This window comes from Malus domestica, chromosome 16 (assembly GCF_042453785.1).
Source record: "Malus domestica chromosome 16, GDT2T_hap1".
Taxonomy (NCBI): Eukaryota; Viridiplantae; Streptophyta; class Magnoliopsida; order Rosales; family Rosaceae; genus Malus; species Malus domestica.
Genome location: NC_091676.1, coordinates 38,088,184 through 38,113,471, shown reverse-complemented (window position 1 = coordinate 38,113,471; position 25,288 = coordinate 38,088,184). Strand labels below are relative to the sequence as shown.

At 39.2% G+C, this 25,288-nt stretch overlaps 2 long non-coding RNA genes across 3 annotated transcripts; both read right to left on the bottom strand.

Moving 5' to 3' along the window:
- Nucleotides 1–14,187: 14,187 nt before the first annotated feature.
- LOC139193186 (uncharacterized) lies at nucleotides 14,188–15,358 on the bottom strand. The gene is made up of 2 exons (XR_011577595.1): nucleotides 15,043–15,358; nucleotides 14,188–14,369 (listed from the first exon to the last, which is right to left on the bottom strand). It is a non-coding gene; the product is annotated as an uncharacterized lncRNA (long non-coding RNA).
- Nucleotides 15,359–20,933: 5,575 nt separating this feature from the next.
- Nucleotides 20,934–24,926, bottom strand: LOC114822331 (uncharacterized). 2 transcript variants are annotated; one of them, XR_011577437.1, is made up of 4 exons: nucleotides 24,786–24,926; nucleotides 23,671–23,940; nucleotides 22,515–22,695; nucleotides 20,934–21,708 (listed from the first exon to the last, which is right to left on the bottom strand). It is a non-coding gene; the product is annotated as an uncharacterized lncRNA (long non-coding RNA). The 2 variants fall into 2 exon arrangements; XR_011577436.1 differs by having other exon boundaries at nucleotides 20,934–21,705.
- Nucleotides 24,927–25,288: the final 362 nt, after the last annotated feature.

Here is a 25,288-nt window from a genome sequence, read left to right as displayed (position 1 = left end):
ATTGGTTTCTGATGTCGACACATGTCGCACTGTAATCACTGTCCTAAAAATCCCCGCCTAGCACCGCCTAGGCCCCGCCTAAGCATCTAGCCCCCAGCCCACCACCCCGATTAATGCCTAGGCCCCATCCCACCGCCTAGACCATCTAGGCACCCGCCTAGCCCGCCTAGGCACCCGCCTAGGTTGCAACTCACTTAGACAGAAAATACATAACTTTCATTTTGCATTTTGTTTTTTTCCAATAAATTGTAAGACACTTGTTGCATACTTGAATGAACAAACATTATATCTTTATTTCACACGTTTTCATTATGTTCCAATACTTCATTATATATATGCATTTTATTTTATAGTTTATGATGAAATTATATATATTTCAAGTAGAAGCAGACACTTATTTACCTGAAATATGATAGATTTAGTTAAATCCGTCTAGTCCGCCTAGGCCCCGCCTAGCCGTTAGGCCCCAGCCCGCCACCCGACTAGCGCCTAGCGACTTTTAGAACCCTGGATGTAATTGGCCTCCTGATTGGAGGGAAACTCTTCTGGGTCCTTGACGATATAACATTGATTGGTACTCGGTAGTTTTGGGATTGGTCAAGTATGGTTCAAACAGTGCTCCCCTAAGTTCCCGAGTGAGGGAAGTTACTCGGTTGGGGACTTGCAAGATTCAAGCCATTGAGTAATCACAAAACTTCTAAGTACCTAAGTGTGGTATCATTTTCACTTGCCTTATCTGTCTCATACGTAGATGTGGCATCTTCTCTGGAAGTACTTTTCCTCTGTCCAGGGGTGGTATCTTTAACCAATGAAGATGCACAAGGTAATGTATCAATTTCACTTGAAGCTTACTTGTAGTTTCGGGTTTGGTCAAGTGCGATACAAAACCCTATAGTAGGAGTCCCCCAAGTCGCCGAGCTAGGAGATTTGCCGAAAGAGGTAACATACAAGGTAAGCAATCAGACTTCTAAGCAAGCAACCTGGATCAGAGGTGCGGCTTCGACTTCCGGTTTATTGTTCTCCTTCCCCTTGTGTTGTAAACAACAACAAGGATAAGGAGAAACAAATGGAGAAGAGATGATATGAGATACTTTTGCTTTTGAAGAAGTAACTTTCCACAGGTTTATTCTTGAACTGGGCTGGAGGGTTTTCTGGTTTCCTCCAGAGTATAAGGTCGACTCAAGAATTTGAGGGTCAAAACAAGTCCATCAAATCAAAAGTGCGTTCGACCTTGATGATATGGGATACTTTTGTTGTTAACGAAGTAATAGATGAATCAACATGTGTTCTGTTGCGCTTGTCTCCACATGCTTCCTTGTATCCTTCTCACTTGCTCTGTTCCTCAGGCATGTGTGGTATCTTTTCTATAAGCATAAGATGTTGAAGACGGGTGCTCGAGAGCAATGTCAGGTAAGTAATCAGGCAAGGGGTTCCAAGCAGTCAGTTCCTGACTGAAAGTTTGATTCCAAGTGCTAACTGATTGCTCTCTTTCTCCTTGTCTTGCAGATAAGAACAAGGGCAAAGGAAAAGACAGGGAAAAAGCATGATATGGGATACTCTTGCTTTTGACCCTGATGATATGAGATACTCTTGCTCTGGTGTGGCTGGTTTGCATAGGTATTATTGGGGGGAAGAAAGCTGAGTATTTCGAGAGGCTTTGTTGGGAGTGCCCTCTCAGATATGAGGAAGGGTTGAGCATTTTTGCAGGTCTGCCTGTCCGTGGAGGATGGAGGTCGACATATATAGGAGTCTCCCTAACAACAAGTAGTGGTGCCTCTTCCATTTTTTAGAGTCTGGCTCTTAAGATTCGGAAAGTGGTGCCTCTTCCATTTTTGAGAAAGTAATCATGTTGGAAGTCTGGCTCTCGAGATTCGGATGGCGGTACCTCTCCGATTTTTAAGCAAGTAATAATGTTATTCCTTTACCCTTCTTGGTCATAGCAATGTAGTGGGAGCTGCAAGCTTCACATGTTTTAACCTTATCAGAGCACTTTGAAAAAATGGTATGTGGTATCTAGAAAGCTGATGTTGCGTGTAAAGATTGCAGACAAGCTTTATCCAAGGAAATCTGGCTCTCGAAGTTTAGAGAGTGATGCCTCTTTGGTTTTCGAACAAGCAAACATGTCGGGGATTTGGCTCTCAAGATTCGGAGAGCGGTGCCTCTTCGATTTTTTAGAAAGCAATCCTGTTGGGAGTCTGGCTCTTGAGATTCGGAGAGCGGTGTCTCTTCGATTTTTTAGAAAGTAATCCTATTGGAAATCTGGCTCTCGAGATTCGAAGGGCGGTGCCTCTTCGATTTTTGAGCAAGTAATAATGCTATTACTTTACCCTTCTTGGTCATAGCAATGTAGTGGGAGCTGCAAGCTTCACATGTTTTAACTTTGTCAGAGCGCTTTGAAAAAGTGGTATGTGGTATCTGGAAAGCTGATGTTGTGTGTGAAGATTGTAGACAAGCTTTATCCAAGGAAATCTGGCTCTCGAAGTTCCGAGAGCAGTGCCTCTTCGGTTTTCGAACCAGCAATCATGTCGGGGATCTGGCTCTCGAGATTCAGAGAACAATGTCTCTTCGATTTTTTAGAAAGCAATCCTGTTGGGAGTCTGGCTCTTGAGATTCGGAGAGCGGTGCCTCTTCGATTTTTGAGAAAGCAATCTTGGTGGGAGTGTTTTCTCGAATGTGAGTAAAGGTTGGGCATTTTTGCCAGTCTACCTTGCCACGAAGCACGGAGGTTGACACACATTGGGACTTTCTAGTTATCAAGCAGTGGTGCTGTTCCTTTACCCTTGTGGGTAAAAGTAGGGTAGCTGAACCTTCAAAATTTATGTGTCTAAACTTTGTCAAAGATCTTTGCCAAAGTTATCTGTGGTACCCGATGAGCTGATGTTGCGTGTGGAAAGTGGTTTCTCTTCAAAATTCGAAGAGTGGTGCCTCTTTGATTTTTGAACCAACGGCCCTGTTGCCCTATCTTTTATAAAGGCACCAATTGTGTGCAAGGAGTTCATTCAGAGAGTTATTGCTTGTAGGAATTTTTCCCTTATTTCAGAGATTTATTGCACCTCATTTCTCCTTCATCATTTCTGAGAATGTCTGGCCCATCCGATCGTCGTTTTGACTTGAACTTTGGTGATGAGGCAGCCATGCCTTCTCAAGACAACATATGGCACCCATCTTTCTTATCCCCTACTGGTCCTCTTACTGTTGGGGACTCTGTGATGAAGAATGATATGACCGCTGCGGTGGTGGCCAGGAACCTTCTCACTCCCAAAGATAACAGACTACTTTCTAAATGGTCTAATGAGTTGGCTGTTAAGGATTCTCTGGCTCTCAGTGTTCAGTGTGCAGGTTCTGTGTCTAATATGGCCCAACGCCTATTTGCTCGAACCCGCCAAGTTGAATCATTGGCGGCTGAAGTGATAAGTCTCAAATAGGAGATCAAAGGGCTCAAGCATGAGAATAAACAGTTGCATAGGATCGCACATGACTATGCTACAAACATGAAGAGAAAGCTCGACCAGCTGCAGGAATCTGATGGTCAGATTTTACTTGATCATCAGAGGTTTGTAGGTTTGTTCCAAAGGCATTTATTGCCTTCATCTTCTGAGGCTGTACCGCGTAATGAAGCTCCAAATGATCAACCTTCGGTGCCTCCTCTTTCTAAGGTTTTGCCTAGTACTAAAACTCTGAATAATCACCCTATGGTGCCTTCTCTTTTTGGGGCTCTGCCGACTACTGAGACTTTTCCTTAGCAACCTTTGTGAAGGCTCCATCTTGTTTGTTTATTTTGATTCATGTATATGTACATATTTGTAACTTATCGGAGATATCAATAAACAAGCTTTGCTTCATTTTAACGTATTGTGTTAAATACACCAAGGCCTTCTTCACTAAGTTCTTTGAATTTTTCCTTTTGTTGAAACTTGTATGTTGAAGCTTTGTGAGTGAAGCATGTAGGTTGAGGTAGTGCTCCTTTAATTTCCCGAGTGAGGAAAACTTCTCGTTTGGAGACTTAAAAAATCCAAGTCATTGAGTGGTCATGAGACTTTCGAGTATCAAGGTGCAGTAGCATATGGTAAGAGTCCCCCAAGTCTCCAGTCGAGGGACTTGATGAATGAGGCATTTCTTTTCTAAGTGGTAGCCCTAAACTCTTTCTTCATATATATTTGTTATGAAAGTTGTTAGGCCCAAAGAAGATGAGGCCTAGGCAATTTTTTTTTTCGAAATTTTTTTCGAAATTTTTTTTTTCGATTTTTTTTTCGAATTTTCGAATTTTCGAATTTTTAAATTTCTGAATTTTTGAATTTTTGAATTTCCAAATTTTTGAATTTTCGAATTTCCGAAAAAAAAAAATTTAATATATATATATATATATATATATTTTAAAGCATTGTAGGTGAAGCTTTCGTGTTAAAGCCTTGTAGGTGAAGCTTTGAGGTTGAAGCTTTGTTGGGCACCATGAATTGACTTTGCTTCACACTATCTTGATCAAGATAGTGTGAAGCTTTTGTGTTGAAGTTTTGTAGGTGAAGCTTTTGTGGGTCAAGCTTTTGTAAGTGAAGCTTTTGTGGGTCAAGCTTTTATAGGTCAAACTTTTGTTGGTCAAGCTTTTGTAAGTGAGGCTTTTGTGGGTCAAACTTTTGTAGGTGAAGCTTTTGTGGGTCAAGCTTTTATGGGTCAAGTTTTTATGGGTCAAGCTTTTGTGGGTCAAGCTTTGTTGGGCACCATGAATTGATTTTGCTTCACACTATCTTGATCAAGATAGTGTGAATCTTTTGTAGGTGAAGCTTTTGTGTTGAAGTTTTGTAAGTGAAGCTTTTGTGGGTGAAGTTTTGTGGGTCAAGCTTTTGTGGGTCAAGCTTTTGTAGGTGAAGCTTTTGTGGGTTAAGCTTTTGTGGGTCAAGCTTTTGTAGGTGAAGCTTTTGTGGGTCCAGCTTTTGTAGGTGAAGCTTTTGTAGGTCAAGCTTTTATGGGTCAAGCTTTTGTAGGTCAAGCTTTGTTGGGCACCATGAATTGATTTTGCTTCACACTATCTTGATCAAGATAGTGTGAAGCTTTTGTAGGTGAAGCTTTTGTGTTGAAGTTTTGTATGTAAAGCTTTTGTGGGTGAAGTTTTGTGGGTCAAGCTTTTGTAGGTGAAGCTTTTGTGGGTCAAGCTCTTATAGGTGAAGCTTTTGCTTTTGTGGGTTAAGCTTTTGTAGGTCAAGCTTTTGTGGGTCAAGCTTTTGTGGGTCAAGCTTTGGAGTTGAAGCTTTGTAGGTGAAGCTTCAAGCTTTTGTAGGTGAAGCTTTGGAATTGAAGCTTTGTAGGTGAAGCTTTGGACTTGAAGCTTTTGTTAGGTACCATGAATTGATTTGTTTCACACTATCTTGATCAAGATAGTGTGAAGCTTTTGAGAATTTGTAGTTGTCTTCCATTGATGAAGCTTTTATTGGTGAAGCTCTTGTGTTGAAGCTTTGTAGGTGAAGCTTTGGAGTTGAAGCTTTTTTTGTGTACCATGAATTGATTTTGCTTCACTATCTTAATCAAGATAGTGTGAAGCTTTTGAGAATTTGTAATTGTCCTCCATTGATGAAGCTTTTGTTGGTACTATAAATTGGTTTTGCTTCACACCGTCTTGATCAAGAATGTGTGAAGCTTTTGAGAATTGTGGTTGAACTTCTTTGATGAAGCTCTTGTTGGCACCATAAATTGGTTTTGCTTCACACTGTCTTGATCAAGAGTGTGAAGTTTTTGAGAATTGTGGTTGAACTCCTTTGATGAAGCTCTTGTTGGCACCATAAATTGGTTTTGCTTCACACTGTCTTGATCAAGAGTGTGAAGCTTTCTACAAGTTGTAGTGTTTGTATTGTTACAGAGGGGAAATGTTTGAAGCAGATGCAAGAGGGCTGAATAGCTTGATCTTCGTATGCCATGCATTGAAGTTGTTGTTGGCTTGCAATAAGACTTTGTTGGTGACTATAACTCTTGTTGGGCATAAGTGCTCCTCTAGTTGAGTGTCAAGCTTGAGAGTTTCTAATTATTTGTGAATGTTAGGAGTTCACATGTACAAGTTGTACCACTCGTCTTCTGGTAGGTGGAATGAATGGTGAGTTGCTTTCATCACTTGGTTAGTGATACGAAGGTGAGTTCTTTCTTCCCCTGGTTGGTGACATGAATGGCAAGTTGCCAAATGATATTAGAGTTCGGGTTGTACATTTCATCACCTAGTTGGTGGCATGAATGAGAGTACAGGTTGTACATTTCATCACCTGGTTGGTGGCATGAAGATGAGTTCCTTCTTCACCTGGTTGGTGGCATGAGTGGTAAGTTGTCAAATGATATTAGAGTACGGGTTGTACATTTCATCACCTGGTTGGTGGCATGAAGATGAGTTCCTTCTTCACCTGGTTGGTGGCATGAGTGGCAAGTTGCCAAATGATATTAGAGTATAGGTTGTACATTTCATCACCTAGTTGGTGACATGAAGGAGAGTACGGGTTGTACATTTCATCACCTAGTTGATGGCATGAAGATGAGTTCTTTCTTCACCTGGTTGGTGGCATGAGTGGCAAGTTGCCAAATGATATTAGAGTACGGGTTGTACATGTCATCACCTGGTTGGTGGCATGAAGGAGAGTACGGGTTGTACATTTCATCACCTGGTTGGTGGCATGAAGATGAGTTCCTTCTTCACCTGGTTGGTGGCATGAGTGGCAAGTTGTCAAATGATATTAGAGTACGAGTTGTACATTTCATCATCTGGTTGGTGGCATGAAGGAAAGTACGGATTGTACATTTCATCACCTGGTTGGTGGCATGAATGGCAAGTTGCCAAATGATATTAAAGTACAGGTTATACATTTCATCACCTGGTTGGTGGTATGAAGATGAGTTCCTTCTTCACCTGGTTGGTGGCATGAGTGGCAAGTTGCCAAATGATATTAGAGTATGGGTTGTACATTTCATCACCTAGTTGGTGGCATGAAGGAAAGTATGGGTTGTACATTTCATCACCTGGTTGATGGCATGAAGATGAGTTCTTTCTTCACCTGGTTGGTGGCATGAGTGGCAAGTTGCCAAATGATATTAGAGTACGGGTTGTACATGTCATCACCTGGTTGGTGGCATGATAGAGCGTATAGGTTGTACATTTCATCACCTGGTTGGTGGCATGAAGATGAGTTCCTTCTTCACATGTCATCACCTGGTTAGTGAGAATAAGGGCAAGGTGTCTAGGCATATTGTAGCAAGTGTTGAATGACACAAAATATGTTGAACCCTTTCAAAGCACAGTTGGCTTATGTATGAATGTGTTTGAATGTATGATTGAACGAATATATTATGAAACTGTTCGTTTATTTGTATAGTCTTGTTGACATATACTTAGACTTTGTTTCATGTTGGAAGCATTCATGTTGAAGCTTTGAACCCGAGTGTTTCATTGCTAGGAATGTAAAAGGATTAGGATCGAGTTGTCTAAATCACCTCTTTATTGAATTCATGCCAAATAGTCTTCGTTACATAGGATGCCGAACGGTTGAAGCTTAACACTTGTACAATGTGAGTTTACTTGTAATAATACTTCAAGTGATCAGTGTTCCATGGATGGCCACCAAGTTGGTTAAGGTGCATCCAAGTTGGCTTCGTCTGGGCTGGTATTTATGACTTGGTCATGTAAACAAAGGGTTTCCTTGGGCACAGGCAGGTTCTGTTGCTTGACAGAAGTGTTGTAACATGATCGTGCACTAAGTTGATCTCCTCTGATATAACCATTGCCATAGAAGGTTGGAAATTTCATCAACATATGTGTGGATACCATGGCCTTGAGATCATTGATGCCTGTGCGTCCGAAGATGACATTGTATGCAGTTGGGCAATCAATCACCAGGAAGTTAGTGGTAATGGTAGCTGTGTAAAGACTTGTACCAATGGTGAAAGGTAAGTGTATGCTCCCCAAAGGTTGCACGATATCACCGGAGAAGCTTATTAGAGGGGAAATCGAGCGATCGAGCAAGTGTTCAGCTACATTAAGTGCCCTGAAAGCTTCAACAAACATGATATTGACCGAAGCCCCCGTGTCTACCAGGATTCATCGTACTTCAAAATTGGCTATGTGAGCTTCCACAATCAGTAGGTCGTTGTGAGGGTAGATACCTCTTTCTTCCTCAAGGTAGAAACATATTGGATCCCAGTTAGGCTTTTGATACTTACCTCCCCTGATGTCTTCCACATGAAACACTTGGTGGCCAGACCTTAAAGCTCGTTCACTATTTTTCATGGCCCTGTTGAAAGATTTAGATATGGGTGTGCAACCACTTATGGAATATATCACATTCACCTGGCGTTGGTTACGGTTACCCCTTGGAGGGTGAAGGAGGAATTGATCAATTTTTCCTTCACGTGCCAAAGCTTCAATATGATCACGAAGGGTGATACACTTCTTGCCGCCATGGCCGTTATGCTTGTGGTAACAGCAAAACGTGCCCGTGTTCTTCGTGGGCTTGTAATCCGGGTGCCTCGGCTTTAGCTTCGGTACCAGGTGTGCTATGATGGGGTAAATGGCCACGCATGTGGCGTTCAAAGGTGTGTATGCCTCATACCTCGGGGTAGGGGCTGTCTTAACACGTGTTTGACCCACTGTGTTGACTGCCTGGGGTCAGGAATTATCATGGCGATACCCTTGGTTATCGCAGTAGTGTCCCTTACTCCTTTTACTAAAATGAGACTGGTGAGGATGGAAATGTTTCCTTTTGCCTTGAGATTGATATGTATGTTGACTTGGCAAAGTATTAAGTAAGGTAGGGGAAGGCACCGCTGCTGTTTGGAAGGTCGAGGTCTTCTCATTTGGTTGGATCTAGCTTCCATTCCCTACTTGCTGATAAAGGGTGGTTGTGAAGGGTTTCCCTTGATATGTCCTTGCCTCGGCGGAGGCATGGTTGTAAGCTTGTGCCATCACCTCAGAGTAAGTCTTCCAAGTGTTGGCATTGATCATGTACTTGAAGAAATAATCACGTAGGCCGCCGTGAAGGCCTTGAGGGCGGTCTTGTCATCTGCCTCAGCGCAGCGAGAATACTCATGGCTGAAATGACCAGCATACTCTCGTAGTGACTCGTCTGGCTTCTGGCAAATAGTGTACAAGTCATCTGCAGAATGCAAGCGATCGGTCTGGAAGATGTGTTGAGAGACAAACAGTTTCCTTAGTTCCTCAAATGAGTCTACTGTCTCAGGTGGAAGACGACAATACCAGTTTAGAGCTCTGCAAGAGAGGGTGGAAGGGAAGAGAAGACATCGCTCTTCATCGGTGTGCATCCGATATGCCATGGTGGACTCAAATAGGTTAATGTGTTCGATTGGGTCTTCCCTTCCAGTATAGAGTTGTAAACCAAACTTTTGTTTTGTCTTTGCTTGAAGGGGGGTGTCGTGGATCCTCCTTGTGAGAGGGTCAGGCCTGGGTTGGTTCCAATCAGGTATCTCAGCCGGACGTTCGGCCTTCAACTTGTTTACTTCCTCAAGGAACTGTAGGATAAGGGGGTCCTGAGTGGAGTCATGTACCACTGGTATTTTCTTTCATAAGTCTCCATCGCCTCTTGGAAGTAGGAAAGTTTGAGCAAAGACGTGTGATTTTTCCTTGGATTCGCCGTACTGACTTCTAGGACGAGTCTGTCGGAATACCTCAGAGTCTCTGTACCTTCATGTTCCTCTGGGACCTGTCGTTCCTTCCCTAGATTGGCAGCTAACCTGGGTCGTGGGAGGGGACCGAGTCTTTCAGGAACCCTTGGGTCATTGATCTTCGAGCATATGTGGAGGGGATTCTCTTGACGTTGCTTTAGGAAGTCTCGGCAGTCACGATAGATAGCTTTCGATCCTTCCAACCCTTCTACAAGGAGGTGTCTTCCTCCACTTCTCCTGCTTCGAGTCGAAGCAGCTGGGTTGAGAGATGTCTCATGTTGATCAATGTTTTGATGATTAGCTCGCTCTTCATCAGGGATACCCATGTCGAAAGAATGTGACCCTCCGTGTTAAATGGCACCCAGATGATGGTTGATGTCTACAGGGGCAACGAGCTCGTGTGTTTGAGTATGCCTAGTTTCATGGAGCGTCTCAAATAGCTTCTCATACTGCTCCTGGAGGACCTCATTCTTCATTGCTATCTTGTTGTTTTGAGCTTCTAGCTCATCGACTTTAGCTTGAAGAGCAACTCTCTTTCCTTCCTTCTTTCGTTGCTTCGCACTAGGTGCAAGAGGGGTGTCATTCTGTGTGCTGTGGCTTCCTTCGCTCCCCATGTTGGAGAGGGATGTCTGGTCAAAAGAGAGTGTACAAATAGTGGAAACCAACTTAACAAAGCTGAAGATAGTGGGAATAAGTGTCGTTCCCACAGACGGCGCCAAATGTTGATGCACAAAATCAATGAGGACTTTGGTACAACAGAAAGTGTTAAATTTGTGACATTTGCTAGATTGCTTCGGTCATTAGTATGGATAAGTATGTAAATGGATAGAGACAGGGAAGTAAACACAAGATGTACGTGGTTCACCCAGATTGGCTACGTCCACGAATTAGAGGAGTTCTCATTAATTGTGAAAGGTTTACACAAGTACATAGGTTCAAGCTCTCCTTTAGTGAGTACAAGTGAATGATTTAGTACAAATGACATTCGCAAATATTGTGAGAGGATGATCTATATTTATAGAAGAGAGTTTCTAGTTTCATTCTGACATTACATGTGTCGTGTTGTGATTGGCTTCTGATGTTGACACGTGTCGCGCTATGATTGGCTTCTGATGTCGACACGTGTCGCGCTGTAATTGGCCTTCTGGTTGGAGGGAAACTCTTTTGGGTCCTTGACGATATAACGTTGACCGGTGCTCAGTAGTTTCGGGATTGGTAAAGTATGGTACAAACAACATGAAAACGACACAAACACGAAAAACATGACACGAATGTTAAGTCTGACCCTGATTATCCCATAAAATCTAGAAGATTGGATAATGCTGGGAAGTTTATATCGAAGTTTTTTTTTTTATAATTATTGCATGCCTTTTGAGTTTGTAATTGAACATCGAATTCTCCATGTTCACCCCAAAACAACCTTGTAGAGCGATCATAAACCACAATTTAATTGATCGCCTGAGCCTTGTGAACACACCAAGCTTTCGGTTTCTGCCTAGGGCTATGCAATCTTATATGCAGTTATGTTGGTCCACTTTGAGGTCCATTGCCACCCAACCTATTTTTGATGTTACAGTTGGTTACTAGGTACGAACCTGATGTTTTCGTACTTACGCGTTTTGGGCGTGCATTCTCTGTGCCATCGTGTCGCCACAACGTAGTAATATGGGTCTTCTGAGAAAGTTGTGAATCTTTGTCGATTGCAATTCTCCTTTGAACTAGCTCTTTACAGTTCTTGCAAGCAATCTCTTTATCGTTCATTTTGCAGATAGTCACTTCAATGAGACAATCTTTTCACTGTTAGGAGGAGTTCAGAATGTCAATGTTCTTGCAGAACGGCACAAATTTGTGGGGACGTTTGTCACTATGTCTCATCCTGATCCTCATACCGCACGAATGTGATAAGCAAATATCATGTATTCTAGCTTTCAAAATGTCGTTCCAGACGTATTCCTCTTATCTAGCTAAAGTGACGACACCATAAACTAGCTGCAAACATGCCTGCGAGGATAAACGTGCTTAACGGACGTCAAGTTAACATCCCCGATGGATGTACTACCCCTAAAGGATGGTTTGGTTGCCCCTATTAGATGGTATGATACACCGACGAATAGCCAATCAATTTGTCTTGCCTTGAAGCATGACAGATCATTCGGTTCATAGGATTCACTTCCCTAGAAGAAGAATAATAAGGTACAAAATGAATCCATACTCGATCACTGGCTCAATCATTTCCATCTCATGAGATTAATCTGGATTACTCCCGAGACTTGAAGTTCTTAGTATGATATCCTACTTTGGATGAGATGTAGATTTGGAATGAGATTATTATCGATGATGTTTTAACTTATATGGTAGCTGCCGACATAAATGAAAAACGACGATATTGAAATATGTTATGTTGAATAGTGACACCGTAGAACTGATTGGACAACCGAGATCACAATCCAAATTAAATTCTTTACCAAAGTGTGTTTGGATCTGTCGTTCCTACATTGTCTAAGGTAATGCACGGATTATGGCACAAGGTTTTTCTCAAACGCCTTGTCATTTATTGCAACATTATGAATGTGATTAGTGTTTCTCCATAGAGATATTAATACGGAGATTTGCATGTAAGCTCCTAAAGAATTACAATGATTAGTTCAAATAGTTCCAAACCATGGAACATCCTATCAACTTGTTAAGGCGTTCACTTTACGAATTGAAGCAATCCGGCAAGTGTGGCATACCTATTTAAGTGATTATTTGATCAGTCAATGATATGAATTATGCCTTTGTGTGTTAAACTATAAAGTCATATTCTAAATGGCTAGGGTCGTAGTTTATGTTCATGACATCAATCTCACTAAGACTTTGGAAGAGCTTGAGAAAATTGTCTCGCACTTGAAGATGAAATTTGAGATGAAAGATCTTAGGAAACTAGTTTATGCCTTGACCTGAAGTTCAAACGTTGTTCTGACAGTATTTTGATCCACCAATTGAACTACCCTCCGAAGGTATCACCTTTGAGTATATCTATGATCTTCCATATGATATATACAAATAAGACCCCTTGAAGAGGTTATGAAATCTGAAGTTCCATATCTAAGTTTAACTTTGCACTTTGTTATACTTAGCTCATTGCATTAGATAAGACATCTCATTCGTTGTTGATCTTTTGGTAAAGATGCAGCATTGAGCCTACATGTAATCACTGAATTGGTATTAAAAACATTTTTCCGCTATCCTGAAGGTACTACGGAATTAGGCTTATCTTCCCGAGCAGATCTTACCCCTATGATTCTCGGAATGATGCTTGCTTTGTTTGTTATGCTGACGCTAGTTAGTTATCAAACCCACACAAGATATTTTCCCAAAATAGTTATGTCTTTACCCTTAGGGATATCACAATATTTTGGAGGTCCATGATATAACCTTAGCTGCGAAATATTCGAATCGTTCCATAACATAGTTGAGAGCTCTTGTTGAGCATATTCAAAGTACAAGTTGTTTTCATCCATTGTTAAGTCTCAACAACAATCTATGAAGATTGCCGCGTGTATCAACTAGACCAAAGCATGATACATCAATGAAGTCAACAAGAAGATATATCGTGTCTATATCTACATCAACAAAGCATCAAGAGATTAAAATCATGCAATTCGATCCCAAACAACCTTACCGACCTCCTTATGACGTCACTGCAGGAGTTTACCTTCCAAAAGCTTGTCCGAGGAATTGGTATGCGTAATTATTCATAATGCAATGCTTGTAGTTCTTATTTGGAAGTTTTGTCAAACGAGGAGTATCCAAAAGTATATTCACTTGATCTTAATGTACTTTTTCCCTACAATTAGAAGCACTTTTCCCACTGGATTTTTACTATCTAACTAGGTTTTAACGAGGCACCCATCCTAGGCTAGTCATACCCTTGTAAGATTGCTACTTGCGTCCAGAAGAAGTATAGTTTTAACTTAATGCAACTTCTCCTGTTTCTCCTTAGTTCACCTTAGGTTTTAGCATAGCGAGGTTTTGTGATTTTTACCTTTTATGCATTATGCTGTTAATTTGAGATTTGCATTCGCTTATTGTGCCTACGAGTTCTTCAACTAAACTTACATCATCACTAAAGACCTGATGCACTATTTACCTGAGTATTTACACACTCAAAGAGGAATGTTACAGTCCTAGTTTAGGAGTGTGATCGTATAATCCTATATTACCTTTGGATATCCTTGTGGGATTCTATCATATCTTATCTTTAGATATTATCCTATTAAAGTTGTAATCTTATTGGGGTAAGAAATGAACCTTCCATACTAGTATAAATAAAGACATAGTGGGGGTGAGAAAACATACCTAAGAATTCACCCAATTCTCTCTGATTGCCACACCCTCTCTCTCAATCTCTCTATATATTTTTTAAATAATCTCCCTAATATTACCTTCTTTTTTTTAATACAATGATATATTATTACACTAAGGGGACGGAGAGTTTGGCTAAACCACAAACTGGACAACCTAATTTGGTATCGAATCTATCATCCACAAGATTCAAACTCAAGACCTCTCAAATCTCAAATGAATATCATCAGACCGTAGTACTGAGTAACCTCTAACATTACCTTCTAAATAAAAATCAAAGACTCTGTCTGAGTGAGTGTCTGAACACGATATGCTTCTCATTGTTTTGAAAGATTCTGTTCTTTTCTCAAATTTCCCCAAGACAGTAACACACTCTCTCTCTTAATGTGTAAATGCAAAAAGAAATAGCAGTCATTTAGTTAAATAATTAACCTCTAATATCTGCGTATTCACTCAAACAAAACCATTTCCCTCAACAGAATTTGGAAATTAAGGCAGAATGTTATACCCTTTAAGGGTAGGAATTATATTTGCAATTGAACACCAAATGTAATTTGTCTGTCTTAATCGGATGGTTTCATCAAAAATATTTAATGGGAATATTCACGTGCATAAAAATTAAAATAAGTAAAGACAAAAGCGAAATTATAGTGTGATGGTGGGAATTGGAATATTTAATAACTTATTTACAACGTATAAAATCCAATAAAAAAAAGTATAAAATCCAAAAAACGTATTTAGAATTCCCATCGTATCAAAGGAAAAAATATACATCTAGAATCCAAATTAACAAGGGGAAAAAAAGCTATTGTAGATCAGACAACAACGCGATAAAGCAATAGAAATTAATGTTGTTTGTATACCGATAGAATTAAATGGGCAAAGATGTATCAATATTCCATACATATATTCAAACAAACTCCAATATTAATTTTTTCAAACGATAAGACAATCTACTCTGTATTCATTTAAGCTGCTATATAAATTCACTGCCATTAGCGATAAGAGGATGAATTAATTAAAAGCAATAAATATTCATTGGAAGTGGCCAACCTGTGACGAGATCTGATGAAAGAGCAAAGCAGGAATGCAAGATCCACGAAACCGCCTTCACCGCGGTCTCCGATTCAGTTGATGCAAGGCGGGACCTGTTTTGCCCTGTGGCCGATTACACATCGAGCCACCTAGCTCATAGGCCCAGACACGGTAAAGTAGGGCAAAGCGGTTCCCGACCTGCACCAAGCGAATTAGAGACCGCCAGTAACTGAATCAACGCCCAAACACACAGGCTTACGCCTCTATGCCTCCCACGGCAAAAACACGTCCGTCTGTTTGCTCTGATTGATGGAGGGGTTTTTAATCTAACCCTATAAAATCTGTGACAGCAGCTCGGACGTGAGCTACTTATACCCGACACAAACGAACACGATTGCGCCACGTGCTCTGGCACCGGCTCGGATGGGCTCACGAGGAAATTGAGTTTGAGTTTGCGCGTATGGTGTGATCAGTGGGGAATGGACCACGATGTTTACGTTATTTACGTATGTACCACCTCAGCCTAACAGTGCATGCACGTGCGCGTGTGGTGATGCGGGAGGTGCTGCCACTGCCAGTCTCGCCGATTTCGGATTTAGTGGCAGATTTTTCTCCTCTGTGGTTTCTGGTTGCGTAGCCACATCGACGGAACCTTGTGGAAATTCAGATGTGTATTTTTTGTTCAATACGACCTTGTACTTTCCATTGTCATAGTTTTTAGGTTACTTTTTGATACCTATAGAATCAAAATGTTTAAGATTTGTTATGTTAAACATTATATAAACGGAAGGATACAATATATATATATATATATATATATATATATATGGAATAATTTAAGATATTCAATTAGCTTCTTACTCGTAATAGAATCCAAAATCAAACTTCAGATTCATAATTTCATTAGGATGGAAAAAAAAAATCAATACATTGATTGTTATAACAGTTACATATCTAGTTTTTTTTTATCATTTATATATCAGGATATGTGAGGGCTTATACATTATGCAATCTCCATGTTGGGAGATGGGCTTCTAATTTTACTGCTTCTATTGGCTACTCTAGTTCATTTTTTGACTGGTTGCATAATATGGTTTCTAAGTCTCGTCCAACATCTGACACGTGAATACGACTTTTAGAACCAAATAAATGACAAGTTTATTTATACTTGCAACTTTATATGTTAGGTTTAGAGGTGTGTTCATAACTTTCCAATGCAGTGTACATTGGCTACTCAGACCCCTTCCTCAATTGGTGGTATAGTTTGACTTGTGCACACCTTTCATCATCTAACAAGTGGATAGTAACATCTGTGAATAATACTGTCCAATTGGGGATGAATCTCAAGATCACTGGTGGTTATATGACATTTACGTATCTATATTCTTATCCTTTTCAATCATAATCAAGATGTGTGAGTGGATTATACATTACATAATCTGCATTTATCAGTGAGGTATGGAGGTGTACTTCTAGTTGTCTTGCTTCTATTGGCTACTCTAGTTCATTTATTGATTGGTTGCATATTATGATTTGTGAACCTCGTCCAGCATCTGGCATGTGGATAGGACTTTCAGAACACGATGAATCACGAGTTATGCATTGCAGCTTTATCTGTTCGGTTTAGAGGTGTGTTCCTAACTTTTCAATGACCATTGGTCACTCATCACCTTCCTTAATTGACGGTATAGTTTGACTTGTTCACATCTTCCATCACCGGACCAGTGGATAGTAACGTCTATAAATATTACGTCTAAATGGGGATGAATCTCAAGGTCACTGATGGTTATGACAGTATCTATGTTTCTTGTCTTTTTCAGTCATAATCAAGATGTGTGGGCAAACTATACGTTATGTAATATGCTTTTATCCATGAAGTTTTGAGGTGCTCTTCTAGTTGTCATGCTTTTATTAGCTGATTTTGTTCATTTATTGTCTGGTTGCATATTATGGTTTGTGAACCTCGTCCAATATCTGGCACGTGGATAGAACTTTCAGAACATGGTGAATCACGACTTTGTTTATGCATTGCAGCTTTAAATGTTAAGTTTAGAGGTGTGTTCATAACTTTCCAATGCGCATTGGCTACTCGGGCACCTTCCTTAATTGGTGGTATAGTTTGACTTGTTTGCATCTTTCATTATCAGACAAATGGATAGTAACATTTGAGAATATATTGTTCAAATGGGATGTGTTTGTACCATACTTAGGGCATTTGCATTTAGATTTCGTATAAATACTCGGGGGACTCAAATGTAATTATGTAATAAATGAAGGGGCAAATATGTAATAAGTGAGGAACCCTTATTCTATAAAAGGACTCCTCACTCTCCTCATTAAGGAGGTCAAGATTCAGGCCATGGAAAGAGAGAAAATAGGCTAGAGAGCACTGCCTCTAGCCTTCTTGTATATTCACCATTGAGAGTGAAACAATATCAACATCAGTGAGGATGTAGCCCAAACATTGGGGTGAACCACGATACATCTTGTGTTCTTTACTTTCTTGCAAATTCATGGTCGGATTTACGTTGTTCCAAGACCCTCCGATTTTGTGCATCAACAAGATGACTCTCAAGATCATTGACGGTTACGACAATTACGTATCTAGGTTTCTTATCCTTTTCAGTCATAATCAAGATGTGTAAGCAGATTATACATTCGCTTTTATCCGTGAGATTTGGAGTGTGCTTTTATTGGCTACATTAGTTCATTGTTTGACTGGTTGCATAATATGGTTGGTGAACCTCATCCAACACATGACTCGTGAATAGAAATTTTAGAACGGGATGAATCCCGAGTTTATGCATAGCATTTTTATCTGTTAGGTTTAGAGGGTGTTTCATAACTTTTGAATGCCCATTGGCTACTCAGGTACCATCCTTAATAGGCGGTATAGTTTGGCTTGTGCACATCTTTCATCATAACAAGTGGATGGTAACGTTTATGATTAGTGTTGTCCAAATGGGATGAATCTGAAGATCACCTATTTGATGTAAAGCACCTTTTTCCCATGAGTTTGGAGATGGACTTTTACTCTTAACTCTTTCCCTGATTGGTCATTGTTGGAACTAAATTAGCGCACACCGTAGAGTGTGGACATGCACAAATCCAAGTTAGATGTAAAAGAACAAATAATCGTAAGCAAGCCAAAATCCCAGAGGGATGGGATGGATATGCTGGTGAAAGGCTCTCCAACAACCAAGTTAGTAAGAATATCAAGACTCAAGCAGTGAGTAAGAGGATAAGTGTGCAGAGGTTGCGTTACCAGAGATGAACCTTAGAATGGTTTATTTATACCAGTTGAGGAGATGAACTTTTAGGATAGTAGAATCCTTGTTAAACCGGGAGAATCCCAGAGATCAAGGAAATAAATATAGTATCCCTTGAGGAGTGTGATTACTTGCGACCACGCCAATCCTTAGATGGTAAGTACTTCAACTTCCATATCTCTATCGACTAAATTCAGGAGGAAGAAGAAGCACCATGCTAATCTCCAAGAACTGAAGATCCAGTTCATCCTCCTTGGCCGATATTTCCTCCTCACTGGGCTCCACGTTTTCATCCTCGTCGTCTGGAACTTGAGGTTGGAGACCGAGTGTGGATACATCTGAGATATCTCCAAGAACTGAAGATCCAGTACCTGGTTCTTTCGTGGCTAATTCTGACACAATCTTTTAGCAACTGTTAATAAGATAAACTATTCAAACAGATGCGATAGAAGTGAGTTGTATTTTGTGATACTGCAAGGAAAATATGATATATATGAATTTTTACTCTACAACTTAATGCATAGATTAATTATTTAATCTGTTCTCTTACGCTATTTTTTGGTTCCTTGCTGTATTTCTTCTTTTATTCTTTTGTAACCTCTTTTAACATGATTTGCGCATGCAAGGATCTTTTCTTTCAGCATTTTACATGCGACTTAATTATGTGTTATTTTCTTTTATTTGCAATTGTATGTTGAATTTTAATTTTAGGACGCAGTATGAGGAAAAAAAATAACTAACGCAACACATCTTTAAGGATGCAAGTGCCACTGACTAAAAAAAGATGTTTCTCATGCGCGTGAGTGTGTGCTGAAAAACTAGTATCCGTAGCATGCAGAAACTAAGGTTTTATTGGTGTGGTGCCAACATATATAAAAATACAAAAAGGTCCAGTCTATTTTTTTTATTCAATCAACCTTAAATATGTGCGGCAAAAAACATGGTATAAAACAGTTATATTCAATCAAGTACTAAAATGAATGAGGATTCTCTCTTGATCCTCTTTGTGAGGATTCTGGAGATCCTTAAATCGTGTTCGTTTATTGTACATCGTGCAGTCATAAATTATTTTAAATACTTTTGTTTAAAATAAAAAATGAACAGTACTTGACGAAAACTGATCGCACGATGTACGATGAACGAACACAATTTGAGAATTCCTGGGATCCTCACAAAGAGGATCTGGAGAGGATTCTCATTCTACTAAAATGAGAATTCAACCTCAAACCACACATAATTTTTTAGTGAAAATAAAAAAAAAATCATACACAGTTTAATTTGAAAAATGCTAAGGAGACTCTTTAGAAAATGGAAACTCTTCATAGATTCTCTGGCACATCATGTTTTGGCACAATATTTAATAATATTAGTATGAAAATTAATATTATACTGTGAGATAACATAAAATTAATGAAGATTCTCACTTTGAGAAAGTCTCGTAAGCATTTCTCATTTAATTTGATTATACCATTTCTGTTGTTATTTATATTGGTTGGGCCCACAAACCCATTTATTTTGAAAATATCTCGTAATAGATTAGTGTCATTTTTAACACGACAATTTATTACAGATGACGCTTTACCGTAATGACGAAAAGCAAGTATGCATTCGCATCTTGGTGCGTTTTTTTTTCTTTTCTTTTTTCTTTACTAACTAACAATTTAACTTACTTGCATTATCATTGTCAAAAAAACAAAAAAAAATGAATAAAACTACGATCTAATGATATTCATATCCACTTATAAGTGAGAAGTTTTATGTTAGAATCTCTTTGATTATTATAGTCTTACTATTGTGTGGTTTCACTTAAATCTCACACCTCTTCTTGTACATACATAATTCAAAGAGGCCTTAATTTGTATATAATTTGGAAGCTAGAAATAGTTTGTGACCTTTTACTTTCAAGAGTAAAATGCGCTTTGCCATTGCCAATTCTGTGAAACCAAGGAATACAGTTAAACTGACCGAGACTGAGACTGAGAGTCGAGGGCAGACACATGTCAATAGGTGACGGAGAACGAATACAAACTCTATCACCAAAACACAATGTTAAAATATCCCACCTTGTATCTTTAAAAAAAGAAAAGTTTAAATATCTTAACTCTATCCCAACTAATACCGAGACTTTTTTGTGATAAAACACCACACTTGACGGATTGTAAAAGTGATAATTACCTAGTTGGGTATAATATCGGTGTTGTTGGAAGTAAGTTTTTGACCCGTTTCTTTGATAATTTCATACACAACACAAAGATTTTAATCCAATCACTTAATCGTGTGCATCATTCCTTTAATTGCGTTACTCATCATCTGCATTTGGTCCCCCGCGTTGTTATCTAGATTTAGCTAGTATCAGTTGTACACGTGCATGTTCATACAAAATCTGCTACTGTCAATCGTCCACATATGCGTTCATGCAAAATCTAATCAACAACTTGCATATTTTGCGGTAAAAAATTAACTCCACACATTTGTACAGTCTAAAAGTAACTTAAATTTATAGTTGTTGGATTTCACCGTGTGGCTCTCCTACAGGAAAAAACCGTTGAAGCTCAAAACACATTGAGTTGCCCAAAAATCACTATCTGGTTTCATTGCTTCTCTTTCGAGGGAACTTAATAAAACAATGCATGCTCAAGATAAAATCAAATAGTGTAGGGCACCTTTACTATACAAGCTCTCTAAACGATGTATATACAAAGAACCATTTCGTATTCCAGGGTCTATATATAGTACATGTCCGTATATGAAAATGAAGAGACAGACTTAAGCAAGGGAAAATGAGAAACCAATCCAGCTCAACGCTCGGTCGACAAAATTTAATGCCACAGGAACCACCGTATGCGCTACCTTCGGTAATGTCGTAAGTGTTCCAAGTATGAACCAGTTGAAGCTTAAGAGAGCAACAGCATCGGAAGCAGGTCTTTTCTTTATGGTGGAGAAAAACTGAACCACACTCTTCAATGACATACCAACCACGGAGAAGAGAGCCACAATAAGGGGCATGCAAGGGTCTTCAGCTTGCCAAACAATCATTCCAACCACAAGTGATAACACTGCACTGAAAAGACTGTTTGACTGCAATGCCCCTTCGATGGTCGAAAACTTCACTCATATCTAAACTTCTGAGGCTGATTTCAGGCATAACAGGATGTATAGGTCCAGTGGATATTGGTTCATTTCTCAAGATTTTGAGCAACTCCATTTTAGTTTTGCTTTCGTCCCCCTGAGTATCTTTGTGCATCAGAAGGTCTTGAAGGATGAATCCACTTCCATCATAACAGGATTTCAATGATGGGATCCCAATGGCTGTACTCTGGGCATTGCCTGTTTGATCTCGACCTTTGTTGTTCCAGTATCCTTTCCCCTGAATTTCTTTTAGCCGCAGATTTTCAGTTCTCAGATCGTGTAACTGCTGAATCACATACCAGGGTCAAGTATTCAGTTAAGTATAATTGAAATGGGACATAATAATGCAAATGTATAGAAAGACAAATCTAAATTTGCATTGCAATCAACTTGAGTGAACACGCCTCTTGTTGTGTCTTGTTTAAGAACTGAGAGATAATACGCTTATCTGTTTGATGGTCTCACTAAGTTTTTTAAAAGTAATAGCGCCCTAAGTTTTTTAATCTGTATGTGGTTAATCATTGAACTTATAAGTATCAGAAGAAAAGCGACCCAACTTTTCAAAAGTTAACACCGCATATTATTAGACAATGTTTATGGCAAGATACAATAATAATCAAACGATCAAACAGTTTTCAACTTTTTCTGATTTTTTTCACAGATAACCGTTAAATGGGATCTAAGAATTAGACGGTCCAGGGTAACCACAAGAATAATAATTCTTTTGGTTCTAATCAAAATGAATTTTCTTAAGAAGGGGGATCTTAGTATCAATTTTTAAATTTAATCATTACAAGAAATAGACTTTCAAATCAACAATGATGTTACCGTTTCATCATAAAAGGGCACAGCCTCACTCATACATATTGGCATGTCCTTATTCTGGATTGCTAGATATTGGCATGCCAAACACCAGAGCCAGAGGGCACGAGAAACTCTTGTTCCGCAAACCATACTAGAGAAGTTATAAATTACAAGTATTTAATCGTCTCTGGCATAGTAAGAAATACATACATAAAGTGCAGCCAGACTAGTGGAATGCAGTTTTGGCCACTAGCTCAAGGCATGCATGGGGATGATAAAAGTCATTACCTCGCTCACTGGTAGTTCAACTTTGGCAAATGGCCTTGTCATGTTCCCCTTCAAGTTCTGCTAATATCAACTCCATCATTCTTTGTTCGTCAGTGGCTGTATGTAGATGCTCCTGAAATTCTTTTCTATCCCATGCTAGATTCTCCAGCTCAATTTGCATATCGTGTAAATGTTTTTCCAGCTGTTTACATAGCAACATTCTTCTAGCTAAGACATTCTCAGAGAATATGAAATTTAGGAACTATAATACAATGAGGAAAACAACCATCCAGCAGATGAAAAAGAACTAACAGCCCAACAGCTGGAAATAGACATCATCAAAAGCTAGATCAGACGTAGTAAACAAACAAAAGTTATCATCCTAGTCTCCAGCTAGAACACAAATCATAACCACCCATTATCCTAGACATCCTTAATCAAATAGCAGGACCTTACAGAGTCTAATAATAAGAAAGTTAATTCTTTCGGCCAAAAAAAAAAAAAAAACAGAGACGGTTAATCCAGAAAAAGGACTCAAGAGAAAACAACGGTAATATTTCTAGTCAGCTTTGTCAAACCTGAAAAGAGGCACAAGAAAACACCATATGCATGCACACGTACACACAATCCTTTCGCAAGCTTTCAGAGTTAAACAAACTGGTAGTAGCATGCAGCATGTGATGTACCAGAGGTACAAGAATGGTTCACATTATCACAGAGTTTATCTTGTAGTTTCTATATATTGAGCCACTCATCTATTATTTTGTTCCTACTTTTCTTTGGCACCTTTTCCTAACCCTGTAGTCATCCGTCCTCCCTTGTTAGTTCATGGCTCTTTCATTGGAAATTAAACGTGAAGTGAAATGGACAACTACAAGATTTTTTCAACTAAACTTTTGTGATCTGAAATGAGTAAGAAATTTACAAGTGTGAGATTTAGTTGGAAGTTATGCTCAATCACACAAGCAACAAAACAACATACAAATAAACAAACAAAAATATATAGTAGAGCGTTCATAAACTAAACCAAAACAAAAACACAGTGGGTGAGAATGGGATGTTACTACATATAATTACACATCAACATGCCAGTCTACTTTCCTTTGTAAATGACATGCTCAATATATGTGTTTCCTTAATAGGAGACTAAAATTCACTGAAGGCAGATAAAATCAACCTGCCTCTCCCCCTCTGTAAGGTAGTCAAAACTCGCCCTGGCCGAGATATAAGTGCCAATGTCCATAGCATGATTCTCAAGAAAATGTTCACATGGAAGCAGACTCCTGCCCTCACCAACTCCATCCATGCATGAATGACAATAAAAGCAGTCTTTATGACAAACAAGCATAAGAGCTTCAAAACTGAGAAAGGCCGAGTCACCAAGATTATTGTGGTTTTGTCACAAGTTGCAAGACATGCTGTATCTTATTCTTGAGTTCCTGATATCCTGCATAATCAGTGGATCCTTCAAAAGGCCATAACAAAAGAAAAAGCAGAAAATAAAACTAAATAAATTATCAAAAGGCCCTCAGAAATACAGAATTTGGATACTACGCATTATCCGAATTTCAGTTCTATTGATGAGAGAGACTCGAGCATTTATCGACTACACGTCTCATGAAATTTGCTAACTTTAAATGACCACAGTTCTCAACAGTGCCAACTTCCATGGTAACTCCTGAAAATGAGACTTTTAGTCTTTACTCTCGCACCCCCCAAAAAAAAACTCCAATCTCTAATACAAAATAACGGTGAAACAAAGAAGATGGGTGAACAAAATATTCCCAATCACAACAAAATATTCCCACTGCGTTCCGAGTTCAAACCTCCCACTCCCCTTCGTGTAATTTAGAGTTAGAGCAATAATACCACTTGTAATCAAAACAAATATTATCAATACAACTAACGCAATACAATAGAAAACTGAGCCAAGCTAAAGAATGCTTCAACCTCGATCGATTCGAATCAAACTACTTCGGATTACATTAACTAAAATGAATGCAGAAAACAAACCCAAAAAATTAAAAATAAAATAAAATGCGTTAAATCATACCCAAAACTGTTAACCGAAAAAGTAGCAACAGACCACAAAAAATTCGTTTAAACCCTAAAATGCCACAGAAGCAGGCCGAGGAACCAGCAAAAGCAAATCTAAAACGAAATTCTTACGAGAAAACACAATAAGAAACTCTAACCCATAATTTTTAGATAACCAACACGGAGGTAAAACGCCCCACAAAGCAGAAAAAGATAGCAACATTATTAGTTACAGAAGAGAAAAAGAACACTTACGCAGCAGGAGGGCACAGAGACTACGAGTTGAGCTTAAAGTGAGAGAGAGGATATGTGCACCGCTTGTGCACATCAACAGCATATGCGGAAGTGCAGAGGTAGCAGCAGCACCATGGCCAATGACGACTTAGGCTGGTTTGGTATTGCTGTCATTTGAAAAAAAAAGCTGTTAGCACGAATAAGCGGTTGTTCTGTGAGAATAAGTGGCTGTGAAATAAATCAGCAGAGTGTTTGTTAAACTTTTTTGTAAAAGTGCTTTTGGAAAAAAAAAATAGTCTGATAGTGGGTCTTTTCATTAAAGGAGCTCTGTAGCTCCGTGTGCTTTGAAAAAAAAGCCAGTTTTCTAAAGCTGCAAATAGCAGCTTCAGCTTTTTCCTTTGATTTCCTTTGATTTCAGCTTATTCTCACAGTATCTTCCAAAATAAGACATTTTTTTCAATTTACCAAACACCTAAAATCCTCACAGCTTTTTTTCATGGATGCTTTTTTTTTAAGCACCTCAC